A 24,066-nucleotide genomic window follows, 5' to 3' on the forward strand; every position below is an offset into this window, starting at 1 on the left:
AATATATGAATATTTTGGAGGTTCCAGCGGTAGAAATGTACTGCAATAATAATTTAGTGCTTAAGTTTTTGTTTTTTATTATATTGTAGCTACTCTTAAATATTATGTTTTTTTCATTTCATACAATTTTTTATGAACCGCTATATTTTGTACTCTCTCTATTTCAGACTCAGTAAATGCAGAGAATTGCTTTTACATGCTGTTAAAAACAACTGCATTTAACAGCCCCCCACCCAAACCAACCGAATACACCACATTACTATGTCATATAAATATATATAGTTTTCTCAGCTGACAGTAGGCCTACTTTTTATATATTTTACATCAGCTATTGACCTTTTAGTTGAATAGAAATAGTTTTTTAATCGAAAACGTGTTTTGATTTTGACGTGTGATTTGTTTTGCTTTCGTGTGTACGGTTACTTCTAGTAAATTTGTTTGTCAGTGTTATCAAATTGCCAAAATGTAATCAAAGAATAAATATATTTGTTGCTTTTTATTACTTAAAGCTTAAATATACAGTCATAATACAGCCATTACTCAATTAAAAAGTTATAATTACAAGTAGTTTTCAGTCATTGTAGAAAACACTTGTAACGCCCCTTCTGTAAATCGTTACTACTAACTAAAATGTATATTAACTGTCCACTAATAATATTATGTATCACTATTGGTCTCATAATTAATTACAGTCTATAAGACACTGTAATTTAGGGTTTGAGCTTAAAACTAGAACCTAATATTATCATAATGAAACTTGTACAAATTTTGGAGCTGGAATTGTGAAGCTAGTCTCCTGCAATGCTGAGAAAAATTGCTGACCCCATACAGCTAGCCTCTCATACAGACCTTAGTCCTTTTTGATTGACCATGGCCGCTGGACAATTATCGCTGCTTTGACTTGCTGAGCAGGTGGTCAGAAGTCGTGTTAAAATTACATGTAGGTAACATCGTCGTCCGCGCTCTCTCTATAGTTCTTGAAACTTTGCTAAAGTGTCTTATGTATTTGATTTGTTCTAAATTATTTGGTATACTATTTCTATAAAAAAATATTTAAAAACCGAATATGTAAGTGAGTAAAGTTGGTATAAAAAATTATCAATTCAAATTCACCAAGTAAGTCGTTTTTATTTGCCTGAGCTAAAACTTTCAGAAATTCCGATTATTTACTTACTTAGTAAAGTTCACACACTCAGTATTCAAGACGTCATATAAACGTTTCATACCTTACTCATTTTATATGCAATAAATGCACTTACTGTTTCAAAAAAGTCCATAAATTGTGAAAAATGGTTCTTTAACTAGCCCATTCGTATAAATTAGATTTAAACCCGTTGCGTAAGACCCACAAACTACAACACACATTGGTTATTTATAAACTTTCACACAGTAAATTTAAAATGCCTTACACCTGTTTTAGTCAATCGTTTCCTGAGGGATATCAGTCAAAGTAGGGTATTGTAACTACGTATATCATTTACGTTCCTTAACCAGCCTTAAACAAAAGATATTTTTCATTTCAATATTTCAAATCTGTAAAAAGTGGTTTACCGGATGCTGACATAATTGGAATAGTTACATAAATAGGAAAATTATAAAATCTTGCCACTTTATGGCAATGCCCTTAAAAAATAATACTGCATTTGATAGTTCGATTAAAAGAGTTTTTAAAGTAACATAAAAGAGTTCACCAGATATATCTATATATATATATATATATATAATTTCCCCCCCCCTTCCCTATTTAAGCCTTATTCCGACCACCTTCAATTGTCACTGCCCTGTGTGAGGATATATTATAAAACACAATAAAAAGGAGAATCAATACAGTACAAGATCGATGGTGCAGATTAAAAAGTGCCATGGTCACATTCAAGGTTAGAACCAGCGCTATCTCTAACTCAAATCGAAAGTTCGATGTCTTTAGAATGTCCGGGCGTCGGCACTCCAATCAACCAAATTAAATTATAGTTTCACTTTCCATAAATAAATAGATCATTCTAGATAATTTATTACATATATTTGCAACATTTTTGCGTTCCAATTCAATTTGTCTCTAAATTAATTCTCAATACTTTTATTGATTTGAAAATATCTTGATGATTTTAACATAAGGATCAATCGTTTTGTTTTACATTTTTAAACAGATAACTAGACTAGAACCAACCCACAACTAATCCACAATACACTGATTCCCATAGTATTTGATGATTTCAACTAAGATTCAGATGAAAAACCGTTGTGTCATCAGCATATATCACAGCAATATTTAAAGGAAAATCATCAATTGATAAATTGAAAAGAACATTTACAAATACCGAGCCTTGCACGAAGATTTAAACTACTTTTACATATTTAAAAAACGGGAACGTGAGTTTAAGCAGAAAAAACGTGTGTAGGCCGTCTGTTCCTCCTAAACCCAGTCCTGATACTATCTCTGTGCGTAATAATATGAATATAGAATGTTACTTCAAATAAAAATATTGATTTAAACTTTAGTTACTATGATACTGCTGATGACGAACTTAAATATATAACAAGTTTATTTCTCGATTGATAGAAGTAAAGGCTTATATACGGTTTTTGAACTTTTCAACAAAATAGAAAAAATTTTTTACTGAATTTAAAAATGTTCTATACTTAAAATAATCTCAAGTGTGTGTATTTAAAATTAGAATGGTTCTGTACCTCAATTTTAGTGTTCTTAGCTTCTGGGTGTTTTGCATAAGGAAATAAGAGGGATTGAATCCTCTTAAAATTATTTGGTCCAAAGTTATCTTGATTATGGTACTATTATTGGAATAGGGACAGAGGTTACAAGATATAACGATCGAGGCTGTGGAAAGGAAATTACTTTATGCAGATGGTTTGGAAGTTTCCTGGGCTGGTTACAGTAGACGAACGAAAAGGGATTCGATTACCCTTTCTACTCGTAGTATCGTGGCAATCTCGTGGGTTTTATATATTGATCTGCATAGTTACGTACGTATACAAATTTCGACATGTGTTTCTAATATAAGAGATCATTTTGTTAGTTTATAAGTTGGTGCATGTAATATAATAATTAAATGTACTGGCATTACAGTCACTCTTAACATTGATTACAATAATGATAACAAAACTCTAACTGTACCTTACACCTTTGTCTAGATATACATCTTGTCAATCACTTGATTATTATTTTTCTTACTTTAAATATTAGCTATATTCCATACAACTGGTTTAAATTGTTTACTACACTTAAGCCACATAATAGCAGTAATGTGTGTGTATGAAAAATTGAAAAAATTAAGCGAATAGTTTCTACAGCCAGACGATTTATAAGATAACGTTTTCCTGGTAAAATACATACATCATTTGATCAAACTAAATAAGAGAGGTTTTTAAATTAGGAGCTTTATGTGTATACACTAACATTTATGAAAGAATATAAATTCATATTTTGTTAATTAAAAATGTAAACAAAATAGAACCTTACAACAATTTAATTATAACGATTGAAAATATTGTAGGGTTTCAGTCCCCGAATGCAAGTAATAATTATTTGTTTTGTACAAACAATTTTAAATATCTCGCATACCATTAATGTTTATATGTTTTTCAATAATGTACAAACAATTTACTCACGAAGAACGCACCAATCCTTAGTTTCATGATTAGTTGTATGTTTTATCTGAAACTTAAATATAGTTTATAATGGATTCTACAAATGATGTTTATATATACTTACTTTCCAATCAAAGATAATTTAATTTCGTGTCACTATGAAAAGTTGTACATCGGTAGTACAAGATAAGCAAGGGGGTCTCTATATACCTGTTTATAACTGAAATATTCAGTTATAGTTGTTTGTATCAACCAACCTGTTTCATACTGCTAGTTGCAATCGGAGCTTAGGTTGTGTAAACTAACAGTTATACCTTACATAATAATTAGCCTATTGGAAATGCTAAATTCCACTAGACAAAGGATTAAATGAACCAACATAAACAGAATTCGCCTTATTACGAACTCGCCTGTAATTATTAAATAACTTAATAAAATCAAACACTTGTGCATCCCTAATTCAAATTAACGTATAAAGTGCAAGCCAGGGTTACGGATTACGTATACCTAACAGAAAATGTAACACTTATATTCTTCTGCTAGTCAATAAAGCAGTAGGCCTAACTATATTGACTTTTAAACACAGAATCTAAGAAAAAATACTGTTGATAACTCGTATACAGTCCATATAAATGCATGTATACGAAGAATCAGTTGGCCTTGGTATAAAACAGTATCTTTAGACCGATTATTCTATTACCTACCTTATTTAGGCAAATATATAATTTACCGAAACAAGAAATTGAGTCAGCAAAATAATAGTGAGCTACTCGGTTACTCCCCTCGTCTTTATTATGTTTATATTTATTATGTTATTTATATGTCAAATTTCTATTTATTATGTTATTGGCAATATTAGAATTCTATTTATCTTTGTTATTTAGTTTGTAAGTTAACGCGGTGTACCGTTGTGCTGCAGTTTATTGTATTTTTGTGTAAAAATGTTTGCCACCTAATTAATTATATTATTTACTGGAAATTTTGTCTCTCTTCCCACTAGTGGCATGTTGTTGTTTTTTTTATGCTTTGCTCCGAGTTTGAGAGGGCCGCGCTTCCGAGACCTCCTGTTGCGGTTGATGAGACTTCGGGTGAAGTCTAGTTTCGCTAACTCGGGACAATATATATACAGGGTGATTGGCTCTTGGTGTTACAAAACGTTTTGGGTTATAATGCAATGTAAATGTGATACAATGGCGGTTATAAAAAAGTCTAACTCCAAAAATTAGGTCTGAAATGAATTATTTTCAGTTTTTCTAAAAAACCCGTGTTTTTGCACGTAGGTCTGCAAACCTGTGTGGGTTTTGTAGATCCCAGTGGTGCATATTATGGCAATTGAAAATTCCTGCTCTTGTAAACAATGACTCATCAGTCCAAAGAATTGTTCGAAATAAATGACGCTGCTCTATGTCTCTGTTTAGCAACCAACGACAAATTTGTACTCTAGGAGCATAATCAGTTGCTTTCAGACCTTGAACAGGCGTGAAATGGTATGGATGGAACTTATTCTCAAGCAAAATGTCCAAAACCTTCCATTGTGATACACCTACGTCTCTAGCAAGTTGTGTATTACTAACTTCATTCCGAACTGAATTTAGAACTACTTCATCTAATCCTAAATCATGAACTTCGTTAGGTCTTTTGTGAACTGTACCTCCCTCCACAAGACGTTGATGGAGTCTTGAGAACACAGAATGACTAGGAAGTCGGCGATCAGGGTAGCGAGCTTGATACTCTCTTTGGGCAGCACGCGCATTTCCATCACAAAACCCGTAAATAAAGTGAATATCAGCGTATTCTCGAGTAGTGAACTCCATGACAGCCTACACTTGACTAAATTGAGCAGAAAAATAGTTTATTGGAGGTAGAAGTAATTCATGTGGACACTGGTCTTACAAAACAAGATAAGGAATGAATGTACAATACTGGTGAAAGTGATAAGATAAGGAATTAAAACATTGATAAAGGATGTGACCGTTAGTCCGTAACTAGCAACTACAAATTATTTTAAACTGCGTTACTTTTTTGTAATCTTCAATTCCTTGTTTTATGAGGCAGTTTTATAAAACATACAAATTAGGTACAGTTGTTATTAATTGTTTTAATCTCTTTGTAGTTTGCATGTTTTTTAATATTCAAACCGATAAAAGCAGGTAACCGAATACTTAACTATGTTCATATGGCATACCATTTTAAAGCCTATTAAATGGCAAAGTTTTTAATATCACTTGACACATTCTTGTGTACAGGGTGTGGTAAAAAAATGGGGTTCAATGATATTTCAGTTTTTATTTGCCATTTGAATCGACCTGAAGCTTAATTTTCTTTTCTTACCGTTTGATCCGATAAATTTTTCAAATTGAAAATTTAACGGAGAATCTAAAAATGATGTAGTTTGCTCACATATGCCTACACGTTACTGAGAAATATCAGATTTACGTACAAAAACACGGGGTTTTCAGAAAAATTGAACATAATTCATTTCAGACCTAATTTTTGGAGTTAGACTTTTTTATAACCGCCATTGTATCACACTTACATTGTATTATAACCCAAAACATTTTGTCACACCAAGAGCCACTCACCCTGTATATATTACAGATAATATTGACCCTCTAGTTGAAATGTTTTTTCTTTGGTGCATTGATTTTGACTGAACACCTCATGGTTAAGTGGATTCAAATACCCATGGAGTAGAAGATGTGTTTTTATTTAAAAAATTATTGTGCAACTTCTTAGTTTTAATTTATGTTATAGCACCCTTTAATAGCTTTCCTCAATAGAAAGTTGCTGTTATTGAAATTCAACTTTTTTATCTGATAAATATTTGAGGAATTGCTATATCAGAAAATAAGGCACTTTAAGTATTAAAAATGTAGACTCTTTTTATAGTATTGAAACTTTGAGTATTGAATTTCGGTTATTAATCCTCTCCCGGGCAAACGCCTCGAAACGCCTCGGCAGGGCGCCTGGCGCTAAAGTCCAAACGCCTCCAACTGCTTTATCAACGCCCTCTGCTTTGTGCTGATGTCATTACGGTTGTTTGGGGAACTAATACTGGAAATATCTATTGGCAGTGTCATTGTTGCCTTGTTTATTCATAGTTTTATGACTTGGACGCTATCTAGGATTAATAATTTGAAACGTTTCATTGATCACTTCATTGACGGTGATCTAGTTGTTCAGTAGTACAATTCTTTCTGACTTGTGCTGCTATCTTACGTAATTTGATGAACTATTTGGGACTTTTTATAACCACTTATTTACTGAAATCATTTCGTTAGTTGTTTTCGCAGTCTTTACATTTGGTTCTGTACTTCATAGATGGCAGGTTCAAGGTGTTAGCGTGATAGCATCATTTTTGTTTGATTTTAATTTTCCTCATAAGGTTGATACTTTTTTTATAAATACAACGTTATTATAGAGGATTTAATCATCTTCGTAACGATGTATAATACATAATAGTTTTATTAAAATAATAGGTGTCCCCTCGCGGCAGAGCGGTTATTTAATTCAGCCCAGTAGCGCCAAAAGCGCATCGCGGTAATTCGACCGGGAGAGGGTTAAAAAGGAATAATGCGGTGTCGGTAGGGGGGGGGGGTTTGTACGTTAAATATTGATGCTTCTTACAAACTTAGAAAGAGGTTATTTTATTTTGTTCTAAAAATATAGATATAAAAAATATAAAAATTTATAAAGATATAAAAATATAAAATATAGGATAATAAAATGTGATACTGTTAAAACCTTAATTATTACTGAGAACTTAAAATAACTTACATAACTGATATCCCTGAAGCACAGTTTACAGACCGCTGTACGTAAATCATGTTCTTGTTAATGGGCTCGATTGCTAAACATGTACATGTATATGGCGTTGTTTTCACTGACTGGGTAGTTAATTATATGAACATCGTGGTAATGTCACTGGCTATTTGTACATATAAGTTGTAAATAATGCTCTTTACGTTGCGCTACTTGGGTAGTCATCTTTTCTTATCATAGGCCTTATTTGCTAGAAAATTTCAAGTTTTTTTTAACTATTATTAAAACCGTAACAATTGTATGCTCTTACCACTGGCTTCTTTTGTCTTCTTCTGCTTGTTCATTGAGATGGGACGTAATTGTATTCTTGTGATGGCTTGGGTGGACTCGTATAAACATAAATCGTGTTTCTTTCTAGTTTGTGGTAGGACAGGCGTCGCAGGTAAAACCGTCTATTTTTAATACTGTCAGAGTGCGTATTTGTGTGTATTTCATGTTGAAATTACTAGCTGAGTGGGAACATACGCTTATATCGTATAGGCTCATTACTAGCTAGGTAGGAACATACCTGATAACCAATTCTTCATCTTACTCGCTCTATAGGCATATAAATTCATGTAATTCGTATATGCTACTTGAGCAGGATCTTGCAATTTCCCTTACTATCACTAGCCAGAGGAACACGTTCGTATAAATCGTGAACTGTGTAGCATCTGCTTGGAAATAATGTTCATTTTATTGACTAGGTGGCACGTTTACGAACATCGAGTTCTCGCAAAAGGTTACGTGCGTATACATCATCACAAACTTGATCGATACGTGCCTATAAACTCTGTTCTTGTCACTGGCAGGGTGGGCACGTTCACAAAACATCATGTATTCATATCACTGTCTGAGTTAATACGAACATAATAATAATTCTGTATTCCCTACTATTTCAATATTTTACATAATTTACCGTACACGTTTTAAACATAAATATATTGGTATCTAGCAAGCAAGCATTATCGAATCGAAAAACTTCTTACACAAAATTAAAAGCAGGTGTTAGCAGTGCTACGAAAAGAATAAATTAAAATAAGTTAATAAATTGTTATTAAATTACTTAAACCTTAAAGCGTTTTCAAAACCAATTAATTTATATATTTATTTATTAAGAAACAAAGGGATTCATACTTTTGTGGACAGAACAACAGAACAAAAACCAGTACCTTCCCCTCACATCTCCCTAACAGCATAGCCGGTATAACAAGGCGAAAGTAAATAGGACTTTTCGCGTCCTTGAACGCGTTCACAATTTACTATGGTAATTAGATGGATGAGGTACCTCAACTGCAGTAGTATTAATATTGCACATTGTTACTAGAGATAGATAGCGCACCCGTGAAAACACGATTTTAAATTTCGGGAAATGTTTATTATACCTTAAGCCTTAGCTTAAATAATGACAAACTGGAGCTATCTGAATTAGAACCGTCCGTGGTCACAAACAGTTGTTGTACTTCCCTCTCGGAAAGTTCTGCAATTCACGTTCACAAATGACCCTCTGGAATTGTTTTATGTTACCTCATAGGTACTACCTCGAGTAATGTTTTTCGATCGCCGCGATCAGGACAGAGTTTCCTGTTGTTAATTTACTTAATAAACAGTTTCTGGGGTAAAAAGTAATGTTTTGTTGTTTTTTTGTACGATTTATATGTGTATTTATGTTCACTGTTTGTGAAGAGCAAAGAACTAAAAAATGCCTAGAGGCATATAACGATTAAACTACACACTTTACACCAAATACTATCAACCCTTAAATCTATAATATAACAAGAATACATAGAATTAAGTAATTTCACGGTAACATGATACGTCATAGTAAAGTATTTAAGACGGTTTAATAATAATAGCTAGTAAAATGAAGGTTTAACACATATTCTATTTTGACACAGCAATAAGTATTTTAGAGAACACATATCATATTTTTCCACGCTCCCTGATTAAAATGAATGTAGGAAAATAAAATCTGCGAATAGCCACGATAATGTTTTACAGAATATTAAATAGATTATAGGCTAATATTGAAAAATGTTTGTAAATAAAGTTTATATAGGTCTAGGAATATATCTTACAATTAACAAACTTAAGGAAGCAAATATTTCATTATTAAGGAAATACAAAATATATGCATTAGCTAGAAGAGAGGAAATGATGGGTCGTCGAAGATTTGTTTGCACAAAATGTATAAATCGTTTTTATGAAACGTCATACCCGGTTTTTGCTATTTGAAATATACGTTCCTAATCCATAAATCTTCCGTATTTGAAATCAAATGATGTGGAATATATTAATCATCTGTTGGCTGGATCGGTACGTGAACACAAATCGTGCTTTCTATTGTCTGCCTCGGTGGACGCGCATAGAAATACGTTTACGTTACTGTGAGTTTGACCTGACACACGTGAATAGTGAATTTTCAATGGCGAGGTGGTAAGGTGCGCACACTGTCATGGGGCAGGTATGGGGTGATAATATCCACATATGAAATCATTGCCCCTGATATTACCAATTGACAAATATTTGTAAGTAGGTAGTTCGATATATGTTTTTATATCTCCTAGCTAAACCAGATATTAGAGATGCAACAAGAATCAAAATGAACAAAGCATCTAGTCATCCACCTACGAGTTCCAGGCTGATCGGGAAGAAAATTATTTTATTAATTAAATTAGATTTAGTAAATTAAATATTAGCCGTTTAATATAAAATTTATTCATAAAACCTACGACAACATGAAAGAGTATATATTCCTATCTATTTTATTTCCGTCCATTTATTGCATCAAAGTTTGAATTATTTAAACATTCTTAGTAAGCATATTATTGGATCTCCTATAGAATTCAGTATGGATAACTAGAGTTCACAAGCTATTGCTTTGCTCATGATATTTAGTTTTTTAAAGTGGTTTTCATGGGCAAATTTTATTAGGTTTTCTAACACTTAATACCAATCTTTAGGACTATTAATGTAAAACAGTCTTTTATAATCATTTTCCAGGTGCTTAATTGATAAAAAGACATTAGATTGGAATCTGATCACTCACCGGTTCAAACAAAAAACACTTCAAAGTTCAATATCGGGAAAGATAAGATTCCAGCTACAGTTTTAAGGACCTTACGAGACAGCTCATTGTCCACAAAGATAAGCCCTGATATCAGGACTGCTATGCAGAGTGCTGTGGAGAGAGCTATATGCGATGAGGCTGTTATCTCGAAGTTTTTTGACTTATTAGCAACAAAGATATCGTAATCAATCAATGAACAGCTGAGCACGTAATGAAAGCACGCTTTCGACTGGGTCTAGGCTTTAGAGCCCGAAATAGAAACTTTGAAAAGCGAATGTCACGTGTTTTTGGTTTACCAGAAGAGCTTTGTAAAAATGCAGATGAGGTCATAAGTGATATTTGTAAAAATAAACTAAATGAGGACATATCTCTCAATGACATTGATCATTCACATCGAGTGAGCAAAGTTGAAAGATAAGAGAAATATAAAATGAGACCAGGGTCTAATATTATCAAATTTGTAAGCTACTGGAGCCGTCGGGTAGTTTTATATGTAAAAATAAAGATTTGGAGAAAATAAAACTTGAGTACAGGAAGACCTGAGAGTGTATGATTAGGAACTGTTCAAAAGGGATTTTGCATTGCACTTTTTGAAAAATGTATGGTCCCTTTATGGAACAATAAACTGGGTTTATGACAATAATAATGTCATAGGAAGTGCTGCCTGGGTTTTCTGAGCATAGATTATTATGAGCTGCTTTGTAAAACATGCAGTGTTTGAGTGGTTATTTGCAATATATTTTTCTTTCTGTAACTTCTAATTTTAATAATTAATTTTAATAACTTTAATTCCTACTTCATAAGGTTCTCACTCTCAGCTGGCGTTGTAATCTGACTTTCAATGTAGAGAATTTGTTTACTTTTATTTAAATAAATTTTCAAGTAGGATTTGTTAGTATTTGAGTATGATAATTTTAATATTCTATTTGAGTTTGTAAATATTTTAATCTCTGAATTTTACAAAGTGAAACCACAGTTTATTTCCTACATACACTATAATTTTATAGACTTTGAAGCTCCGTTTGCTGACGTTCTTCCCTGGCACGAAGTAACATTGCTTGACCCTGTTTGGATTGGAAATTGGAAAGCCATAGTAACTTCGCTTTCCGCAAGATCAAAGAACCAACAATCCTGATGGTTGGCTGATGTATAAACAACTGAGAAATCGAGCTCAGAAAGTACTCTGAAATAAAAACGTAAGGTTTTGTTGTAGTTTTTATTTTCTAAGAAACTATCAAAAAAGTCACTATGGTTCAAATTAAAACAGCTTGGAGTAGGAAACTTCTCTAATTCTGATCCGTTAACCTATAATCTCGATTCCATACATAATTTCTTTGTAAAAAAATCAGTAGATGTATCTAGCGCTCAAAAATATTATTATGAGCTTATTACTTCCCTTTGTGATGTCCCTCCTTGTCAAATTAGTATCACTACAGTTACAGAGTCTTGAGTGATGTGAGCTGTCTTGAGAACAACTAGCATTGCCATCGTGTCTCATGGAATCAAGTTATCATGCGATCGTGTGTATCAAGTTTATTAAAGTTACTCTGCCGTTTATTCTTCCAGCGATTACTACCATTTTCAACAAGTCACTAAGTTCTATTTTCTCACAACTATGGAAGGCTGTCCTTGTTTTTCCTTTGCACATAATTCGTCTCAATAATCACCATTTGACTTCCGTCTTATCAGTCTACATCCTCTGTGTCAAAATGCCGTGAACGATTAGTTTACAATCAGATGAATTATTTCGTTGACAGAAATAATATTCTTCTAATTTTCAATCTGGTTTCCAAACTAATCGCAGTATTGTTAATGCTTTCCTTAAACTAGCAGAAGATATACGTATGGTGTTGGAAAGGTGACAAGCTACCACTTTGTTATTATGTAACTCTTCTAACGTCTTTGATTTTGTTTATCATCGTCTTCTTCTTTTCTAGTTGTAAATGGTTTGTTTCTTGAATGGCTGCGTTAACTTGGTAGGGTCTTACTTGTCTGCCGTGTGTGAAAGAAAGCTGGTGGCAGGTATTCTTGATGAATATCCGTCTCTCGTGGAGTTCTTTAGTACTATGTTTTTCCTGTTATGATTTCTCTTTACATTGATACTGTTACTACTTCTGTTACAAACTACCATTGTCACTTGTACGCAGATGATCTACAAATTTATAACTATTATACAATTAGTGATTTTGACAAGAGTATTACTTTAATCAATTCTGACTTAAACCATTAATGTTATGAGTACACAGCATCGCTGAAAAATTAATGATGGCAAGACAAAACCATCATAGGAAACTGTAAACTGACAACACAGATTGACTTTGAATAACTAAGAAATTCACTTTCAATGGTCAAGATTTTAACTACTGTGATAAGGTGAACATTTTTAGGCTGCTGATAAACAAAACGTTAAGTAGGACTGATCAGGTTAATGGAACTTCCAGTTGTGATTCTGCCTGAGTTCATATCCTCAAACGTTTAGGGTTCATGCTTATAGATGATAAGTCACTTATGTTTCTTTATTTATATTACAGCAATGTGATAATAATCACTGACAAGTTTCAATGTACACACAATTATTGTCTCCATTACATTTTCAATGTATGATGGGATAATCAGGTAACGCTATATTTTAAACAATTATCCATTCTTAAACTGAGGGAGCTAAGTAACTATCACATCCTTATTTTTCTGCACGCAACTCTTAAAACTGGATCTCTTAGTTACCTGTCCAAGCGATGTGTTTTTATGTCTTATGTAAGTGCGCACAATACCCACCATGGGTTTTATCGACTCGTTATTCCTGTCCATCGAACAGCTATGTTCAACACTTCTTACACAGTTTTGCCTATAGCCTGTGGAATTCCCTTCCTGATACAGTAAATAGCATTTAAATACGCGCTGGTTTTAGGGCGAGACTTTAGTAAACACAAATTAGTAAACAAAATATAATAGTAAACAACACAAATTAGTAAACAAAATATAATATATACTTTTTCTATTGGAAGCAGCTAATTTCCTAGTGTTAGTGGATAAATTAAAATTTTTAAAGCTATGTAACATTAATAATTTTGGGTTAACCCATGGCAGTCCTCCATTATTAGCATTCAACGAGAATATTTATTAGTGAAAATCTTATCGGCTTAAAAAGGTTTACACATTACAGATGTTGTAATTTATTAATTAGTACATGAGTACAGATGTGAAATTAGGTCCTTGAGTAACTACTGTACGGAACTTGAGTAACATATGTTACTATCTTATATTATTTTAAATTGTTGATTGTTGATAAATTTTTAAATCAGTATTCTTATATTGATAGTCATAGTCATTATTTATTTATTTATACATGAGTACAGAGGCGAAATTAGGGCCACACTGCCCTTTCTAACATTTAATCTCCACAAAATCCAACTACTGAAAAATAAATAGCTCCAGTAGAGAAATGTATAATAGTTTTTTATAGTATGTGATGGGAGAAGGCAAGCTTAATGTATATTCCGGGAATCGTCTCGCAGCTTATAAACTGTTTAGTGGTGACTGTCAGTGGATATTTTGTGGATTTGTGGTCTATCTACAGTGTATTAATAACGTTTTGGTATGGATGTTACATTAAATGTATTTTTTTATGTAATCAAACAGTTTTGACTAAATCATTAATTTTTTTATTAAAATGTTTTTCAGATTTTAGAATTAAAAGCTTAAGTAGTTGTTCTTGTATACCCGTTAGAATACCCCATAACCACTTAAGTTAAACAATATAATGTAATGTTTTTTTTAGTTAGTTGTTTTCTACAAATTATCATAAAATACCCCTGATTACTGCATGCATTTATTATGTAAGTGCTACTGCACCAATAAACAAGTAAGAATTTTCATTTAAGTATTAAATAAAACGATCTTAATTAATCTCGTTTTGCAAAAAGTTTTAAATATTAACTGTTCGGTGGTTTGTAAGTAGAAACCACTAAAATACATTTATTCCTCTCCTAAAATTAGGTTTCTGAATACTCCAAATAGTCACTGGTACACGATAACAGTGAAATATATGTAACATTATAACCTCGTAGAAACAACACCACAGTGTTAATAATGCGACAGCTTAAAAAGTACATGTCATTGTAAAACCGTTCAGTTTAGCATCTTATGAGGAAACATGTTTTAATCCACGCAAATTTTATTTCTCCTTAGAAACATACGTACGCACTGGAAAGTATCAAACAAACCATCGAACCTGTCAAAGAAGGAATTTCAACAATCGATATTTGAGCTTGTACTCAGATAAAGGTGAATTAAAAGAGCAATTCAAGAAAGTTGAATCGGATTTTAGACTGAATGGAGATCCTCGTTCAGTTATAAACAAGTGCAAACAAAAGAATGAATTGTCCGAGAAGGAGAAAAACAGAATAGAGATATATTTGTGATTATTTTCATCCCTTCTCTCCCTGGATTATTATAGAAAGTTAGAAGAATAAGTAAAATGTTCATCAATAGAACAGAGTTGAAACAAACAATACTCATAAAAGAAGTATGTAGAAGATCAAACCTGCAGTGTTAAAGAGTAGAATAAACCATATATTTCAGTTCCTAGAATAACGTTTAATTTAGTAATGGAATAACTTTAACTTGATACACCCGTCAAAACTTCAAAAACTTGAATTACTGTATTAGTAAAGACGTATCGACATCAAGTTTAGCATTGATCAATCTTTTCATTAAGTGATTTAACGCTGTAAATGTTAAAATTAAGGCTAAGCTAGTACATCTAGTTAACCTAAAAACGTTACAAGGTTCTGGCGAGCCTACCCCTTATTTTAATTTCAGCGAATCCACCTCGTCGTGATCAGTTAGTTTTGAGTATACCTGTGGCCAAATCTGAATGCTTTAAGGGCCTATGGACCAAACTCACTATGAAAGCGTTTCAGAATTTACAAATTTTAGTTTGGAATATAATAGTTCTTTTTCAATGCTTGAAATCTCCGTTTCTTATTTGCATCAAGTGAAAAGTTAATAATTATTATTTTGAAAATATAAATAAACTGTTTAGAATTAATGTAAAATATAATAAAATAAGGCCTATTGTTTTAAGTAATATTTTTCTTTCGTATACTAAAACTCACTTGATGCTCCCGAAACGCTCAGTTACAATAAGAATCGTGCACATGTCGACTACCCTGTAAATGGCAGCTTAATTGTCAATGCCTTCTGAAATGTATATTGAATCTTGTTGTATGTGAGTAATTGGTTTAGTTCTTCCAATACAAGTCGCATGTACTGCATGAGCCATTGGTTGGTAATGAATACTCTTAAATTACCCATCTTGCCACAACCATTATAATATGTTTCATTATGCATCACATGAAGGAAAGTTTTTTGAAGCAAATATTGGAAAGTTCATTACATTGGTATAGTTTCTGTTGATTGTAGGTACATACAAAGCCCTCGTACACATAAGTCATTCCCTGATTTAACGCTATCAATAGTTCGTTTATGTCAATAAGTTGTCATCTAAAAATTGATTTTTTATTTAAAGATGATAAAAAGTACCAATAACAATAAAGGATTTAAAAGAAACAGTTTAATGTGATTTGAATTAATATGTCACTAAAGAAATTAATCAATATAAAAGTTTGTAAGATGTTGCAAAATTTATAACAATTATTATACATGAACTTTATATAGTCTAGTCCAAAAATGTAATTATAACTTAATAATGCTGCTATGAACATTTGTTATGTGTTACAAACAATTGACATGCAGCTATGCTACTAAGATATGTTTATAATGCTTAGTAGTGTTATTTTGTGTTTTTATTCTATCCATCGTTACATCACAGTGATTTCTGCCTGCCTTTGCAATCTACCATGATTTGTCAGAATAAGTTTCTTTAAAGTTTTATCTTAACTTTTTAGCCACATTCAGCCTTATATTAATTTGAATTATTATTTTTCATTGGTAATAGCGCGATATGTACACGTTATTCATTCACAGTTTTAAAATAGCATTAAGTGGGTGACAAGTAGGGCAGATATAATTAGTTGGAAATTCAGTATTAATGGTTTCATCACTTGTCATAAACTAAACAAATGAATGATTATATATTTTGCAATGAATTCCGTCTATAGAGTGCATACTAGCCTTTACGGCGGGAAAGCTAATAAAGTACTCTATGTACACCCTATCCAATTTACGACTGCTTTCTACATTTGCACTATGGTTCGGTAAATGCAAAACACGGGGTTTACAAAGACGTGTGCTAGAGATTACTAAAACAGCATTCTAGAAGGATACAACTTTCGCTATAATACAACCAGTTATATCTCATACTGGCCCTTGGATAGTTTGCTTAAGATGGATTCAGTTTTATCATTTAAGAACCTCATTGCAGAGAAACAACAAACTGGAAATAGGGCATGTACTGCACAGATCACCGCACTGGTGTAACTCTATAACGGCTTGCAATTCTCTTCCTGTAGCAAGTGAAGTTGATGTAAACTATCTGCGACTTTGCGAAGTTTTATGGCTTGTGAGTCCGTGATTCTTCTTAAATTCAAATACTGATAATACTGATATTTCAAATTAAAATAATCAAATACTGTAACTTTAATTATATCAAATGCAGTGAGACTTTTCATCTTCAAGGAATACGTCATTATATAATGGGAGGAAATTTGTAAGCTAGCTTTCACGATTTTTATTCTTATGGAACAAAAGAATTACATCAGTACTTCATATTTATTGCTGTTTAAACTGAATGTACAGAACAATCTTCAATAAGTTCTACTAAAAAAACTTAAAGCGGAAGTTTTTAGTTCGATGGGATCGACCTGTAATAGGTTTTTCGGGAACTGGAAATAAAAGTGCATATGAACTTTGAGTAACATTTGGTTCATTAGTTGTATAAAGTCAGCTTTAATGGGTTTAATTGAGTTTTTTGATACAAATAAATTTATGAACTGTCAAGAAAATACGAATTGGATAGGATAGAAATATTATATCAAAATATTTTATTTTTATTTTATTTACTAACGGTAATACACCATTGTACAGATAAGAATATTAAGATGGTAATATAAGTTATAGAAAAACAATATGAAAGTATGAATAAGGAACAATACAATAACATGTTGCAAGCACGCCAACCAACATGTGCAACAATAAGCCAAATCAATATGCAAAACTTAGTATACTGAAATAGTGGTTCAATAAATAGTGGTAATACAAGGAAAATCTTATAAATGATCATAACAATAATAGTATTAACAATAATATCAATATAGCAAACATAACACTAATCAAATCAAATCAAATCTTTAATTGCTCGTCACAATTACACATTGTTTGGCAAACGTTAGAAGTAATTATACAATTAAAACTCGCATACCACATTATCACCACGTCCAAACTTATATAATTTTCATGTATTCCAGTCTCATTCATCCATCACCAATCTCAACCCACTACCAGCGCTGGAGTCAGTCATCGAATTGGGCGGTCTCCCAATTAAACGCCAGAAACTCGTCAACGCTGTAGAATGCATTTGACACCAGGAAGCGCTTAAGATGAGCTTTTGACGCCATGGGCGTGTGGGCGTTTTTAATAGAATTTGGTAAACTGTTGAAATGAACACCTGCCTGCGGAGGCAAGTGCTCATAAACCACCGTTCTGTGGCTTCCAGTACGGTAGTTATCTCTGCCTCTAGTCTCATACCCGTGTATGTCACGTCCCCTGGGTAGTGCACATTTAGACAAACAGAACAAAGATGTTTCTAAAATGTAGAGACTGGGCAAAGTCAACAGTTGCAAAGTTTTGAATGCTGTCCTGAACGACTGTCTGAAATTCAACTTTGCGATGATACGAATAGCTTTTTTTGCAATTTGAACACCCTCAGGAAATTGTTGCCTGCACAGGCCCCCCACAACACCACTCCATAGGAAAGGTGAGAGTGAATTAGCCCATAATATGCCGCAATCAATAACTGACTGGAGCAGTACCGGGCCTAGAACCTCAAAACATATATTCCTGAGGACAGTTTGGCGCCCACATGGCCAAAGTGATTATTCCATGTCAACCCTCGGTCGAGTATTCCAAGGAATTTTGAGCAGTAGACTTTTTCCAATATGGAATCTGCCAACATGACGGCTGACTCACATTGAGAGTCCATTGAACGCAGTGTGAAATTCAACACGTTGGATTTTGAAGAATTTGTTTGAAGGTTGAGGCTATTGAAATATTGCACACAATTGTTGATATCGACAAAGGATTGTAGCTCCAAACCTTCTTGTGTGTAATCTCTGAAACAGAGAGTCGTGTCATCAGCATACTGCACAATTTTACCATGCAGCAGCGATGAATGTACGTCGTTGACGTATAACAGGAAAAGGATTGGACTGAGTATAGAGCCCTGAGGGACTTCATAACTCAATTGAATTGGTTTAGAAAATTGGTTTGAGATCTGAACCACTTGACTTCTCTGGCTTAAAAATAATTTAAGCCATAAGAGCAGCACACCTCGGATTCCATGTGAATTTAGTGTGTCAAGCAGTATTTCATGGTCAAAGCAGTCGAATGCTTTAGAAAGGTCAAGGAACACACTTAATGTGTGATCCCTACGTTCTAGTCCCTCTACAACCATATCAACCAGACACACCACTGCGTCTATCGTCGATTTATTTTTCCTGAATCCAAATTGGAGTTCAGAAAGCTGGTTGCTTTTATTTAAGAAACAAAGTATTCTTGTTAGAAAAAGTTTTTCAAATATTTGCAGGCAAAATTGCAAAAATATTTGATTTGTTGCAGTGTTTGCAATATTTGTTTGATTTGATTTGTTGTATTTTATAGATTGATAAAACATTTGCAGGCAATACAGGTAAAATTGAGACGGGCCGATAGTTATTTATTGAAGAGGGGTTTTCTTTCTTGAAAATTGGATGCACTTTTGCAATTTTTAGGAGAGAGGGAAAAACTCCTGAGTTGAAAAACAAATTAACCAATAGAGTCAGTGGTTTCACGATATGCCTTGAGCATTGTTTTATTAACCACATGGATCTCGATTCTAGATCATTTGATTTTTTAGCTGGGAATTATTGAATGATTTTATCGAGCTCTTCTTCAACTACAGGAGTCAGAGCCATTGAGGCTGTTGGACTCTGACTACGCGTGGGATTCCCCTGTGGCAGCGATGGACGAGGCCACCGACCACAAGCTACAGACGTAAAAAATCCGTTAAACTCGTCGGCAACCGTAGAAGCATCACTCACAAGGGTGTCCCCAATTTTGACTGTGATTTGCTTGGATTCTTGAAGTTTATTGTTAATGATGCGCCATACAGTTTTAGAAACGTTTTTTGAAGAAATAATTGATTTTGAGACATCATACGCTGTTGCAGCTTGGATCACCTTTCTGGAAATTTTTGTTATAATTTCGAAAAAAGATTTTGAACTGTTCATTGGCTGTTTTTTCTATTTATTTCGGAGAGAAAATTGAGTTTTTCTCTCGAAACCAGAATGCCATTAGTGACCTAAGTATTATTTACCTTTTTTTTGGACGAGGTTTGGGACGAGGTTTGATCGTTTTTGTATGGCAGCAAGTGTTGAAAATTTGAAACTACTGCTCTACTGGGTGTGAAGAATTTAGAAAATTCCACTTTTATTTTGAAAGAGAAGCGTTGAGGAGAGCAATATTTTCTGGCCTCGTGTCTCTTATTGTTTTGGTAATTCTTGGTTCTCTATCGATTTGTTTTCCACTAATGATAGCCTCTTGGCCACAGTGGTCTGAGATAGCTGTGTTGACCACCGATACTGTGACATTTTCAACGTATGTGATGATGTTATCAATAGCCGACTGTGTTGTAGCCGTCACTCTCGTTGGAGTTTTGACCAACAGTTCAAGACGAAATTACCTCAGCAGATCGACTAGTCGCTTGGTGGATGGATGGTTTTTGTCCATCGCATCCACGTTGAGATCTGCCATCAAGACTTAATCGTATTGATGGTTAGTCAGGTCAGTGAGTAACACTTCGAATTAAATTTAAAAAAAACTGATCTTCATTTCCACTGGGAGACCTGTAAAAGCCTATCACAAATAATGTTGACCTGTTAGTTTGTACTTTGATCCCAACTGCTTCGAAATCTTTCGCATTCGTTTCTTTGATTGGAAATTTTGTGAAAACTAAATTTTGTCCCAGAAAAATTGTTACACCGCCTCCTTTAGAGGTCTGGCGACAGTACGCTTCTGCCAATTTGTAATTTGGAATTTTGCATAGTTCAAGGTTTTCGTTGTTAAAACCGTTCTCGGTTACGACGAGTATATCTGATTTCAGCTCCTAACACATCAGCTGAATTTAATCCAATTTGTTGGTTGCGTACCGAGCGTTTTGGTGGAGTAGTCTTAGGAAACCGTGAACATGTAATTTTTAATTTGTCTGATTTTGCCGATTTTGGTCTGTCAATTTAGTCCTTTGCTGTAAAGTGGGCCCCCTAAAAAAATGAATTTTCTTTTAAGTTTGCAGAACATCCTTTGATCTGCAGAATGTCTGGAGTGGGGGAGCGTCTCACGGCGTCCGCGTAGGAAACATCCTGTATGCTAGCTGGCCGTTGAGGGGTGGTCGCCGACTCTCCTCGGGCAGCAGCGGGCGTTGGCATGCTGGTGGTGGAAGCAGCCGTTGCGTGAGGATTCCCCCAGAGTCGCGGCTGCGCCTTCATTTCTGGTTCTTGAGTGGCCGGTCTCATCGTGGCCACGATCATCCCAGCCAGTAACCGCTTGCCCCGCCAGGAGAGATGTTGGCCGTGTCTCGTGAAATACCTACGGCTGATGTCATCGAAGTTTAACACTCTAATATGTAGGCATTCACGAGCACGGTCTGATAGCAGACAGGTGGGTCGGGTCCAGATCGTGGCGGTGCGGCAGTGTGGTGAGGATGATCTCGGTGCTGGAAGATCCAGCATCGATGTACCCCTCCAGATGGCGGTTAATATTCCGCTGCCCGCCGACCGCCAGGTCGTTAGTGCCGGCGATCAGCACCTCGCAGCAGGGCCGGGGCTCCGATGCCGTTCGAACAATATCCAGAAACCGGCCGCCGGGTACACATACGTCGCTCACCGCGGTTGCAGGACCGATCTGTTTCTTCACGAGTCCAGCGATGTGGCGAGCGTGGCTGTCCCCTCGAACAGTTATGGACTTGAACTGTACAATGAAACAATGTCAATGTATATAAATATAAAGCAACAAATAAGCTCGTGATGATAAATAAAATTAATAGACTATATAAGGTAATCGAATCAAGTAACAATATCAAAATATAGAATATAAGGTATACAACACTATAAGCAGTAATATAATATAACGACTTAGAAAGTAAATGGATCAGACTCAGATGCAAGCGAGAGGGCTTGCCTCCTGTAGGTCTGGAGGGGCAGTCTTAAGAACTACAGTAGAGAGGCTTTTCCCAAGCGCATAAGACGAGGGACCGTGCTGTGGTAGGCATACGCAGTGTGATAGTGGTGTAGTGGTTATTTTGTGTCAAAATTAAAATTTTCATTGACTAGGTGCAGTTTTTAATACTATACTACACTAAATTTCTCATGATCTACGACAATTTAGTGGTTTCGCAATAGTATTTGGATCTTAAAAGTTTCAATTGGATCGAAAATGTATTGTGTTATCTGTTGAGCAAGCAGTCATAATTTATATGTAGGATTAAAAAACGGAGTTTCTCTTTGGTCCAGTCAAAAATAATGTTACTATTTATATATGTAGGCAAGTTGGGCGCCATTAAAATCGGTTGGAGTTTCTAATCGTTAAGTATAACTGTTTAAGGCATATGTGTTTTGTTACAAGACTTGTCGATTGAAAAGTCAGCCCTACTTGATAAAGCGGGTTTTATGATTGCCTCGATTAAAGGGTGTGTTTAATAAAGGATATATGGTTAGAAATACGAATATAGCATAAATGATTTAGGTGTTAGCTTAATTGACGGTGGGTGATTGGTCGATGGCAGCACTATGAGACTGATTCCATTAGAGACGGAGGTCAATAGTATTGACAGTGCTAGGCAAATGGATCGCTAACACAGACCCAGATATGCGCACTATTATATCAGACAAGTATGGTTAGAGATATGGTGCAGCTGTTGGGCTTCAGTAAGACTCACACGTGGATGATAATCAGTATGTGTGGGTTTAATGTTCAGTTATGTGTTGGCCTCTGTGTAGTTTGGTTTTGCGTGTGATTAAGGATATAAGTATGAAGGCTTCATTACTATTTGATATGTAACTTGATTATCCATTCTATAATCAGAATATATTGTTGAATAAGTAACCAATATACGTTAAGCTCAGTAAACTATGGGGTTCTTAAATACAACAGTGTATGTTACGCCTTGTAATACACCCACATGTTAGAGATACTTAGTGTATGGTGTTGGCAATTAGATGCGAGGTAAGTGTATTGCACGAGACTGGATGAGCGACCAATTCATTGTAGGTCCTGATACAGCCATTACTAGATAAAGTGTGGGACATGAATATTCCGAGTTTGAGTCTCTGGTTCTAAATCATGGTAGATCAATAGATGGTCGCGGTCACGCACAGGCGACCGTAATTTCTTTGTTTACAATAAAAACTCTTAATAACCTAGTTTCTCGTCGCTTTGGATTCACATTGAGTTACAGTGTGCTTGAGATTGAGTATTGTTCTTTTTGACAACATTAAAAATAAGATGATGCGTTGAATTATTCTCAATTAGTTACAGTTTAGTGCTTGTAACTAGCCAATAATATTATTAGTGGCAACATTAAGAATGAGATGATTTGTTGAACAATTGTCAATGAGTAACAGTTGTGACTGAATAGTATTCTTGTTGTCAACATTACGAGTGGGATGAGATGTTGACTTTGCCTTGAGTTACAGTTGTTCAGTGCTTGGAATTGAAAAGTTTTCTTTCTTATATCACGAATGAGTTGAGTTGTTGAATTATTCTCAATGAATTACAGTTGTACCTGAATAGTGTTATTGTTAGCAGCTTAAAGAAGTAGATGAGTTATTTAGTTATTCTTAATGTGTTAGAGTTTTTTAAGTGCTTGTGACTGAATAGTGTTCATGTTGGCAACATCAAAAATTAGATGAGTAGTTAAGTAAGTCCTGATATAAAGACTAATATTATAAATGAGAAATATGTAGATTAAAAACTGGTATTTCATACTCAAATCTTTCAAACACTCGTGTAACTTAACAATTTGTAATAACGTTTACAAGAACAACTGAGCTTCTCAGAAAGTTAACATTGACCAATACCTTAGATTGCATTAGTGTAACGTGAGACAAATCATTCATCTGGACGAGGTGTGAAGAGGACCGGTGTTTTATTTCAGTAAGTTCAGAGGACCTACGCCAGATATGTGTCACGTGACTTTATTGTTACATTAAAATATTTAGTAACTGAGCTACTTATGCATCTCACTCCACAAATGGCAGTTTTTTCGTGCCTTAATTTGTAACATTGTTTGACTCATATCTTGCTAATAATAAAGCCGAAGGCATTACCTTAAAAAGCCATAACCTCGACTTAATATTAAAATATTTGCCTATTTAAGT

This window comes from Homalodisca vitripennis, chromosome X, assembly GCF_021130785.1.
Source record: "Homalodisca vitripennis isolate AUS2020 chromosome X, UT_GWSS_2.1, whole genome shotgun sequence".
Lineage (NCBI taxonomy): Eukaryota > Metazoa > Arthropoda > Insecta > Hemiptera > Cicadellidae > Homalodisca > Homalodisca vitripennis.